The sequence below is a fragment of the Sminthopsis crassicaudata genome, chromosome 3 (genome assembly GCF_048593235.1).
Source record: "Sminthopsis crassicaudata isolate SCR6 chromosome 3, ASM4859323v1, whole genome shotgun sequence".
Lineage (NCBI taxonomy): Eukaryota > Metazoa > Chordata > Mammalia > Dasyuromorphia > Dasyuridae > Sminthopsis > Sminthopsis crassicaudata.
The window spans coordinates 508,855,416-508,866,008 of record NC_133619.1 but is presented as its reverse complement, the minus strand read 5'-3'; positions in this window follow the sequence as shown (position 1 = coordinate 508,866,008).

Genomic DNA, 10,593 nt, shown 5'->3' with positions numbered 1-10,593 from the left:
AGTATTTTATTTTTTTTCCCCAGTTTTATGTCAAGAAAAATTTTAGGGTTCATTTTTACAAAATGTTGAGTTGAACATTTTTCTTCCTCCTTCCTTTCCTCCTCTTCTCTCTTCCAAAATGATAGATGGTTTTATATAGTTTAAACATGTGTTATCATTTATATCATGATATCATATGTATCAAAAGGGGGGGAAGCACCAGAAAAAAATAAAGTGAAAAAAAGATATACTTCAATCTGCATTCCAAGTCTAGTCAGTTCTTCATCTGATTATTTTCCTTCATAAATCCTTTGTATTTGCCTTGGATCATTGTATTGCTGAGAAGAGCTGAGTCAATTATAACCGATCATCAGACTATGTTGCTGATACTGTGTACAAGTTTTTCTAGTTCTGCTTATTTTACTTTGCATCAATTCATTCATGTCAATTTTTTTCTGAAATTTGCCTATTCATCATTTCTTATTGCACAAGAGTATTCCATTACATTCTTTTACCACAGCTTGTTCAGCTATTCCCCAATTGATGAGTATCCCCTCAATTTCCAATATTGTCATCACAAAAAGAGCTTCTATCAACATTTTTGTACATGTAGGTCCCTTTCCCTTTCTTATGATATCTTTGGGTCAAAGGGTATATACACTTTGGTTACCTTTTGGGCATAGTTCCAAATTGTCCTTCAGAATGGTTGGATTATTTCACAATTCCAATAGTGCATTAGTGTCCCATTTTTCCTACATCCTTTCCAATATTTATCACTTTTCTTTTTTGTCATCTTGGCCAATCTGAAAAATATGAGGTAGTATCTCCAAGTTGCTTTAATTTGACTTTCTTTAATCAAAAGTGATTTAGAGCACTTCTTCATATGTCTACGAATAGCTTTGATTTCTTTATCTGAAAACCGCCTTATGTTTTGAGCATTTATCAAAGCACAGGGAATGGATTTTATTTTTATAAATTTGGCTCAGTTTTTTATATATTTGAGAAGAAGTTTATCAGAGATACTTGCTATAAATATCATTTCCTAATGTTCTGCTTTCCTTCTAATCTTGGTGGCATTGGTTTTATATTATTGGTATAATATTTTATATTATTGGTATAAAAGCTTTTAAATTTAATATAATAAAAATTAGATATTTTGTAATGCTTTCTATCTCTGATTTAGTCATGAATTTTCCCATTTCCCATTTCCCATAGGTCTGACAGGTAGATTATTCCTTGTTTTCTAATTTGCTTATGGGTTCAACCCTTTAAGTTTTAATCATGCATTCATTTTGACCTTATCTTGGTATAAAGTGAGAGATGTTTGTCTTTACCTAGTTTGTGTCTTATTGTTTTCCAGTTTTCTCAGCAGTTTTTGTCAAACAGTCAATTCTTATCCCTAAACCTGGGTCTTTGGGTTCATCAAACACTAGGCTACTTTGGTCATTGACTATTATGTCTTGCGTACCCTATTTCACCAATCCACCACTCTATTTTCTAACCAATACCAGATAGTTTTGATGATTACTGCTTTATAATATAGTATGATAAAGTATAATATAACACAGTCTGGTACTACTAGGCTACCTTTCTTTGTAATTTTCAGAATCCCCATTTCTTATAAATGGATTTTTATGGAGGGGATGCAAGTTAATGGCTAGTGACAAAGATTCAAATCCCCCCCCCAAAAAAAAAGAGCATACATGGAATAAATAAAATGAAAAATACAGAAAGCAAAGGTATTTAGAAGGCAACAAGAGAGGGAAATATTGTTATTATTTTGTTAAATTCAATACACATTTTAAAAAATAAACTATACATAATAATTTATGAGTTTCTGCACTATTCTGCTTTTTTTCATAGTCTTAAAATATTTGTTGATGATTAAATTCATACTAAAAACATTTAAATGGGAGGCAGATTGGATGACCTTCCTGGATCCCTTATATTAGATTAGAGATTTATCCAGTCCTACTCCTCTTTCTCCTCCTCCTCCTCCTCCACTTGAAAATGTGGTAAGATTAGAGATGATGAGTTTATCCTAGGATAAACATCTTGTTTAGGGGGTTGAAAGCAGGCAGGGCAATAGATGCTGAGTGATCTGGTATATAAGAAAGAAACACCATATACAGAGAGATAGAATAGAGTTAAGAACAACACCTGTGACTTTATGGCTATACACCATTCCTGGGAAGAAAATGAAGGTTACCAATGAAGGTTACCATCCTTTTTCTGCCGCTTAGAGTCTTAGAAATCTGCTGAGAATATTTAGAGATTAAATCACTTGCCCCAAGTCCCACAGTCAATTTAGATCAGAAGCAGCACTCTGTCATACTGCTTTCAGAGATAGGTATTGTGGTTTGTCCTTCATTCTCATCCTTGATGAGGACTAAAGACTTCACAAGGATGATGTCTTAAGTTACAAATGGATTGATTTTAACGGAGATGGCTGTGTAGTCATCAGTCTTGCTTTCTCCTCCAGAGTCATCATAGAACAATGGCAAGACAGAGGCCAGGACTACCAGCAATGGTCTGAGATGCAGAGGGAGACCTTGGTCTTTTTAATCTAAGATCTTTCCCAGTCTCAGTTTATCTGATAGAGAAGAATAAAAGGAAAATAAATACAAGGTAATTTGGTGGAGAAAGGTCCTGGCAGTTGGTGGGGTAAGGATTGGAAGGGAATTAGGAAAGAGTTCATGGGATTTGACCTAAGTTCCAAAGAAAACTAGAATCTTTAAGAGGGGAAGTGAGTAAGGATGAGAGGGATATAAGAGAGGACAGCCTGTTCGAAGATACAGAAACTGGAGATGGAAGGTTGTAGGAGAGTGACAGAAGGAAGGTTAATTGAACTTAGATGAAGCATGTATGAAAGAGAAGAGTATATAATAAGGTTGGGAGGTAGGTTGGATTCAGATTTTAAATGCTAAACAAAATAGTTTATATTTGATCTTAGGGGAAATAGGGAACCACTGAAGTTTATCAAGCAGAAGAGTGACATGGTCAGACCCAGATTTTAGGAATATCACTTTGGCTGCTATGTGGTAGATAGACTGGTAAGAGGAGGCAAATGAGTCAGAGAGATTTACAGTAGTCCAAGCACCAGGCAATGGGAGCTTGAATAAGGCTCAATGTAGAGAAGGGGACGGATGTGAGATGTTATGGAGGTAGGATAAACAAGACTCAACAACTGATTAGACACATGAGATGAGGCAGACTGAAGCATGAATGGGAACTTGACTAATTGGATGAATAATAGTATCTTCAACAGAAACGGGGGAATTTAGAAGAGGGATATTTTGAGGGAGTAGAATGACAAGTTCTATTTCAGACACACTGAGTTTGAGGTGCCTATAGGACATCTAGATGGAGATGTAGATGATTTAGGACAAGAGTTGAGGAGAGAGAGTGGGGCTTGAGGTAAAGATTTGGTTATCATCTATGGGAGCTGAATCACTAGATAAGATGGCAGAGAGGAAAAACAGAAGTGGGCCCTCAAGTTTTGAGATATTACAAGTCAATTGAGAGTTGAGACTATAATTTTAGTATCTTCACTTACCAACTAGGGCTCTATTTATTATATGATGCTAATTTTTCATTCTTATTATAAATACCCAGTCTGATTATATATCATTCCTTTTGATGCACTCTTGTGACCCAACCAGATTGGACTATGTATTGTTCTCTTTATGTCTTTCCATCTCCTGTTGTTGGGTGGTGCAATGGATAGAGTACTGGGTCTGGAGTCAGAAAGAGCTGAATTCCAGTTAATTCCTCTGATACCTACTAGTTGTGTGACTCTGAGCAAGTCACTTCACCTCTGTTTGCCTCAGTTTCCTCAATTATAAAGTGGGGATAAGAATAGCACTTACCTCCAGAGTTTCTGTGAGCATCAAAACAGAAAATATAAGTAAAGCACTTAGCAAGTACCTGGCACATAGAAGATGCTATATAAATGTTTATTCCCTTTCTTTCTCCACCACTCAAATATTCTTCCTCCTCACCTTCATCCCAAATGACACTTATTACAAGAGGTCTTTTGTAATTCCTGAAAGAATTATTTATTTCAAACATATTTTGTATTAACTTACAAAAATGAGAATCATTTTCCATGGCAGATTTCAGTAATACTTCTCCCTTTAGAGTGAAGGAACAAGAGAGAAAGGGAATGGGGGGAGGGAGGGAGAGAGGGAAAGAAGGAGGGTTGGAGAGAGAGAGAGGGAAGAAGGAAGACGAAATATATTTGAAGAGTAGAATTGAGAAAGAGGGACTCCACTCAAAGGAGACTAGAGAGGAAATACAAAGTTCTTTATTCCAAACCATGCCAATTCCAGTTACTGTTACATAAATATAATGCAAAGTGGAATAATTTAGAGACAAAAGACAATGTACAACAGGAAAATGTAATAATATCTATTCCCTGATTCGGTTCTCCATAATCTGGTTCCAATTTAGCTTTCCAGACCTATCTCATATTGCACCTCTTTATGTACTCTATATGCCACTAACTAATATAGCTACTAGCCTTCACCCACCTTCTATTGCTCTTTCTTAGCTGAATTCACTAGCCAAGTTCTCTTTACCTCTGCTCTCCCATATCCCACCAATATTTTGTCTGTTGAAATTCAAGCTCCAACATAAGGGTAAGATCCTCCAAGAAACCTTCCTTGATTTCCCTAGCTAAAAGTGACCTCTTCCTCAATTTTCTTTTAATGCTTGATTTAGACTTCTCCTTTGTCTTTATCACTGTTGAAAATAATGGGATATTTGTTCCTTCCCCCTTCCTTTCCTACTTGAATGATTTGGAAGATCACCAGATGGAGTATTTATCAGGAAATCCAAGAGAAAATAGTCATTTTTCTAATCTGAAGAGTAAGAACAGCATTTGGTCCAAGAAAGGGACCTGCAACTGTGTATGGAGCTGACCTGTGGCTATGTTCCTGGGTGTGGAACAATGTCAGCTCTAACATCGATAGGGCTTAATTGTCCAGGAAATGAGCCAACACATGGCTGGATCTCTCTGTTCCCATGTTGGGTTGCTGACCCAGTATGGATTTAAGAGGTGAACTGTAGCTAGGTGCCATAGTAAAAGGCCTAGTGAATGCAGCTCAGTTTTGGTGGAGGTTATGTAGTAGGGAAAGAGCAGGAAAAGAAGTGAGTGGCAGCTATGGGGTACTGAGGTTCCTGTCCCACCCTGAGAACTCTAGCTAAGTGATTGAGAAAGAATATTCAGCCAAAAGGAATCTTGTAATTTTGCACCAAATAAAATCAAATAAGACCCTGACACTGTCTTCAGGAGAGAACAAAATCCAGACTCCAATACAAATTACTAATTCAAGAAGGCTAGAAGAATGATTAAACAAACCAATAAACAAAAAATTCCATGATAAACAACTTTTATGGTGCCAGGAACTTCCAAGATATAAACCTAGAAGAGACTGACAGCAAAACATCTACAAGCAAAATCATAAGAAAAATAGCTTGACCATAAGACCAACTAGAACTTTTAAAAGAAATATAGTCAAAAATAAATTCCATAAATAAAGAAATGAGATCTTGTAAAGACTAAGATAAATTAAGAATTGGATAAAGAATTAACAGTTTAGTACATGGTTTTCAAACTTTTCCCTACTAACATACTGCTTGAAAATTAGAATGGACCAAAGAAAAGTTAATTATTCCATGATATTACATGACTGACAAAGAAAGGGTCTTTGATATCATATTTCAAGAAATCATGAAAGAAAAATTCCCAAGTGAACATTATAGTCAAAACTCAGAGATTCTAGGTCAAAGAAAAAAAATATGGCAAACAGCCAGAAAGAAACGGTTCAGGTAACAAGTTGACACAATCACAATCACAGAGCTTAGAATATGACTTTCCAAAAGGCAAACTATGTGAGTTCATAATAAAGAATATTTTATCTGGGAAAACTGAGTATAATATTTTCCTCTTTTATTCTTTTAAAAATTTATTTAGCATTATATTCTCTCCCATTACATGTAAGAATAATTTTAAACATTCATTTTTTAAAACTTTGAGTTCAAATTCTCTTTGTTCCAATTTCTCCATCCACCACCCCATTGAGAAGGCAAGGAATTAATTTGATATAGGTTATAAACATTTCCACATTATTCATGTTGTGAAAATTCTTTCTCTGGGGATAAGTAGCATTTTTCATCACAAGTCCTTCAGAATTTTCTTGGATCATTGTATTGCTGAGAATAGCTAAATCATTTATAACTGATCACCTTATAATATTGATGTTACTTACATCATAATCATGTACCATAATTTGTTCAGTCATTTCTTGATTTCTTGATTGAAGCACATCCCTTCAATTTTCAATTCTTTGCCACCAGAAAAGGGCTTCTATAAATATTTTTGTCCTCTTACTTTTTGAGTTTTAAAAATCTCTTTTAGGATATAGACCTAGTAATAGTATTGCTAGGTACAAAGAGTATGTATAGTTTTATAGCTCTTTGGCCATAGTTCCAAATTACACCACAGCATGGTTGAATCAGTTCACAACTCCACCAACAGTGAATGAATGCCACATTTCCCCCACATCTCCTCCAACATTTGGTATTTTCCTTTTCTGTCCTATCTGTACCTCTGAATTGTTTTAATTTGCATTTCTCCAATCAATCATAAGTTAGGACATTTTTTCATATGCCTATAGATTGCTTTGATTACTTCATCTGAAAACTGTTCATATCTTTTGATCATTTATGAATTTGGGAATGGCTCTTACTTTTATAAATTTGACTTAGTTCTCTATGTGTTTGAAAAATGAGGCCTTTATAAGAGAAATTTGCTTCAAAATGTTTTCCCCAATTAGGATTGCTAACTGTATTTTCTTCCATCCTTCTTTCTACCCATCCTCATTTATTCTACTCTCTTTCCTTTCACCTTATCCCTCCTCAAAAGTGTTTTGCTTCTGACAACCCCTTCACCAAACTACCCTCCTTTTTATCACCCCCTTTTCTCTTATCCCCTTCCCCTCTTACTTTCCTGTAGGGTAAGATAGATTTCTGTACCCAATTGAGTGTGTTTGTTATTTCCTTTTTGAGCCAATTCTGATAAGAATTCATTCATTACCCCCTTAATTTCCCTCTCTTCCATTCCACTGCTTTATCTGTCTCTTTTATGAGATAATTTACTCCATTACTCTCCCTTTCTCTTTCTTCCAGTACATTCCTCTCTCACCCCTTAATTTTTTTTTAGCTATTATCTCTTCATATCCAACTCATGCCTGTGTCCTTTGTCTATATATACTTCTTTTAACTGCCTTAACAATGAGAAAGTTCTTATGAGTTATAAGTATCATCTTCCTATATAGAAATGTAAACAGTTTAACCTTATTAAGTCCCTTATGATTTCTCTTTCCTGTTTACCTTTTTATGCTTCTCTTGAGTTGTCTAGAGCCAAGAGATGGAGTGTCTTATTTGTGGAACAGAAAAAAGGCTTATTACTGGATCAAAGAGTACATGTCAGGGAATAAGTTTTTAAAAGACTGGAAAGATCTAGCTTATGAAAGGCTTTGCATGCAGAATGCTTTATATTTACTTCTGGAGGCAACAGGGAGTGACTTGCCCAGGGTCACACAGCCAGGGTGTGTTAAGTGTCTGAGGTCAAATTTGAACTCAGGTACTTCTGACTTCAGGGCTGAGGCACTATGCCACCTAATTGCCCCCTTATTCCTTATTGTTAATGGTTATGTTTATCATTCAATGTATGATCATTGTGATGGATTTAATTTTTATAAATGGGGACTCAAGCTGACAGTAATTACGATGAGTATATTCCTTTACAACAGGATTACTTATCCCTACGGCCCTGAGAAGACCTGAGTGCATTTGAGAGCTGAGTGGTGATCAGCTTTATGTGGGAACTCAGAACTGTCAGTGAGTCAACACATAGCCCAAATGTAGACAAGAAAACTGAAACCTTGTTCAAGGTCACAATCTGAACTAGCAAACAGAGCCAGAACCAGAACCCATTCCTCCTGATTCACAGACCAATGTCCTTTTCATTATACCACATTGGGTGCTCCTCTATAAAATAGGAATAATTTTTGTGGTTGTTCAGTCATTTCAGTTGTGTTTGACTATGATCCCATTTAGGTTTACTTGGCAAAGATTTTGGAGTGGCAAACCACTTCCTTCTCCAGCTCATTTTGTAGAAGATAAACAGGGGCAAACAGTGGCTTAGCCAGGGTCACACAGCTGGGTAAGATCTAAACTCAGAAAGATGAGTCTTCCTGACTGTTCTGTGCATGTGGTGCACTTAGCTTCCCTATGCCACCCACCAAGATTTTTAGTTTTTCTTTCAGATATTTCACTGGTGTGGAGAACTCTCTGTGAGAAAACTCCCTCCATAAGGCAAATTGGTAACTGCTCTGTAACCTTTGATCTTACCTGATTGGCAGGAGCACTGAGGGTTAGGTGATTTGCATAGTATGTGCAAGAGGTGGGACTTACTTAGAAGTCTTCTTCTTTTTTATTTTTAATAGGCAAACATATTTACACAATTATCTTGCTGCACAAGAAAAATCAGATCAAAAAGGAAAAAAAATGAGAAAGAAAATAAAATGCAAGCAAACAGCAACAAAAAGAGTGAAAATGCTATGATGTGCTCCACACTCAGTTCCCACAGTCCTCTCTCTGGGCTCTCTTCATTACTGAACAATTGGAACTGATTTGAATCATCTCATTGTTGAAGAGAGCCATGTCCATCAGAATTGATCATCATTCAGTATTGTTGTTGAAGTGTATAATGATCTGGTTCTGTTCACTTCACTTAGCATCAGTTCATGTAAATCTCTCCAGGACTCTCTGAAATCATCCTGCTGGTCATTTCTTACAGAACAATAATATTCCATAACATTCATATACCACAATTTACCCAACCATTCTCCAATTGATGGGCATCCATTCATTTTCCAGTTTCTGGCCACTATGAAAAGGGCTGCCACAAACATTTTGGCACATACAGGTCCCTTTCCCTTCTTTAGTATCTCTTTGGGATATAAGCCCAGTAGAAACACTGCTGGATCAAAGTGTATACACAGTTTGATAACTTTTTGAGCATAATTCCAGATTACTCTCCAGAATGGCCGGATTCTTTCACAACTCCACCAATAATGCATCAGCATCCCAGTTTTCCCACATCCCTTCCAATATTCATCATTATCTTTTCCTGTCATTCTGGCCAATCTGACAGGTGTGTAGTGGTATCTCAGAGTTGTCTTAATTTTCATTTCTTTGATCAATAGTGATTTAGAACACCTTTTCATTTGACTAGAAATGGTTTTAATTTCTTCATCTGAAAATTGTCTGTTTGAAAATTGTCCTTTGAACATTTATCAATTAGAGAATGGGCTTGAATTCTTATAAATTTGAGTTAATTCTCTATATATTTTAGAAATGAGGCTTTAAAAAGAACTCTTGGGTGTAAAAATGTTTTCCCAGTTTATTGCTGCCCTTCTAATCTTGTCTGCATTAGTTTTGCTTGTACAAAAACTTTTAAACTTAATATAATAAAAATTATCTATTTTGTGATCAATAATGATCTCCAGTTCTTCTTTTGTCACAAATTCCTTCCTTCTCCACAGATCTGAGAGCTTAAACTTTCCTATGTTCTTCTAATTTGCTTAATAATATTACTCTTTATGTCTAAATCATGAACCCATTTTGACCTTATCTTGGTATATGGTGCTAGGTGTGGGTCAATGCCTAGTTTTTGCCATACTAGTTTCCAATGTTCCCAGCAGTTTTTGTCAAATAATCTTTTATTCCAAAAACTGGGATCTTTGGGTTTGTCAAACACTAGATTGCTATAGTCATTGACAATTTTGTCCTGTCTACTGATCAAATTCTCTATTTCTTAGCCAGTACCAAATGGTTTTGGTGATTGCTGCTTTATAATATAGTTTTAAATCAGGTATAGCTAGGCTACCTTCATTGGCATTTTTTTTTTTATTAATTTCTTTGAAATTTTTGACCTTTTATTCTTCCAGATGAACTTTGTTAATTTTTTCTAGATCTGTAAAATAATTTCTTGGGAGTTTTATTGGTATGACATTGAATAAGTAGATGAATTTAGGCACTATTGTCACTTTTATTATATTTGCTCAGCCTACCTATGAGCACTTGATATTTTCCCAATTGATTAGATCTGACTTTATTTGTGTGGAAAGTGTTTTGTAGTTGTGTTCATATAGTTCCTGACTTTGCCTTGGCTGATATATTCCCAAATATTTTACATTATTGACAGTTATTATTTTAAATGAAATTTCTCTTTGTATCTCTTATTGCTGGACTTTGTTGGTAATATATAAAAAGGCTAATGATTTATGTGGATTTCTTTTGTAACCTGCAACTTTACTATACTTGTGAATTGTTTCTAATAATTTTTAGTTGATTCTCTGGGGTTCTCTAAGTATACAATCATATCATCTGCAAAGAGTGATAATTTGGTTTCCTCATTACTTACTCTAATTCCTTTAATCTCTTTTTCTCCTTTTATTGCCAAAGCTAACATTTCTAATACAATATTGAATAGTAATGGTGATAGTGGGCAACCTTGTTAAATCCCTGATCTTATTGGGAATG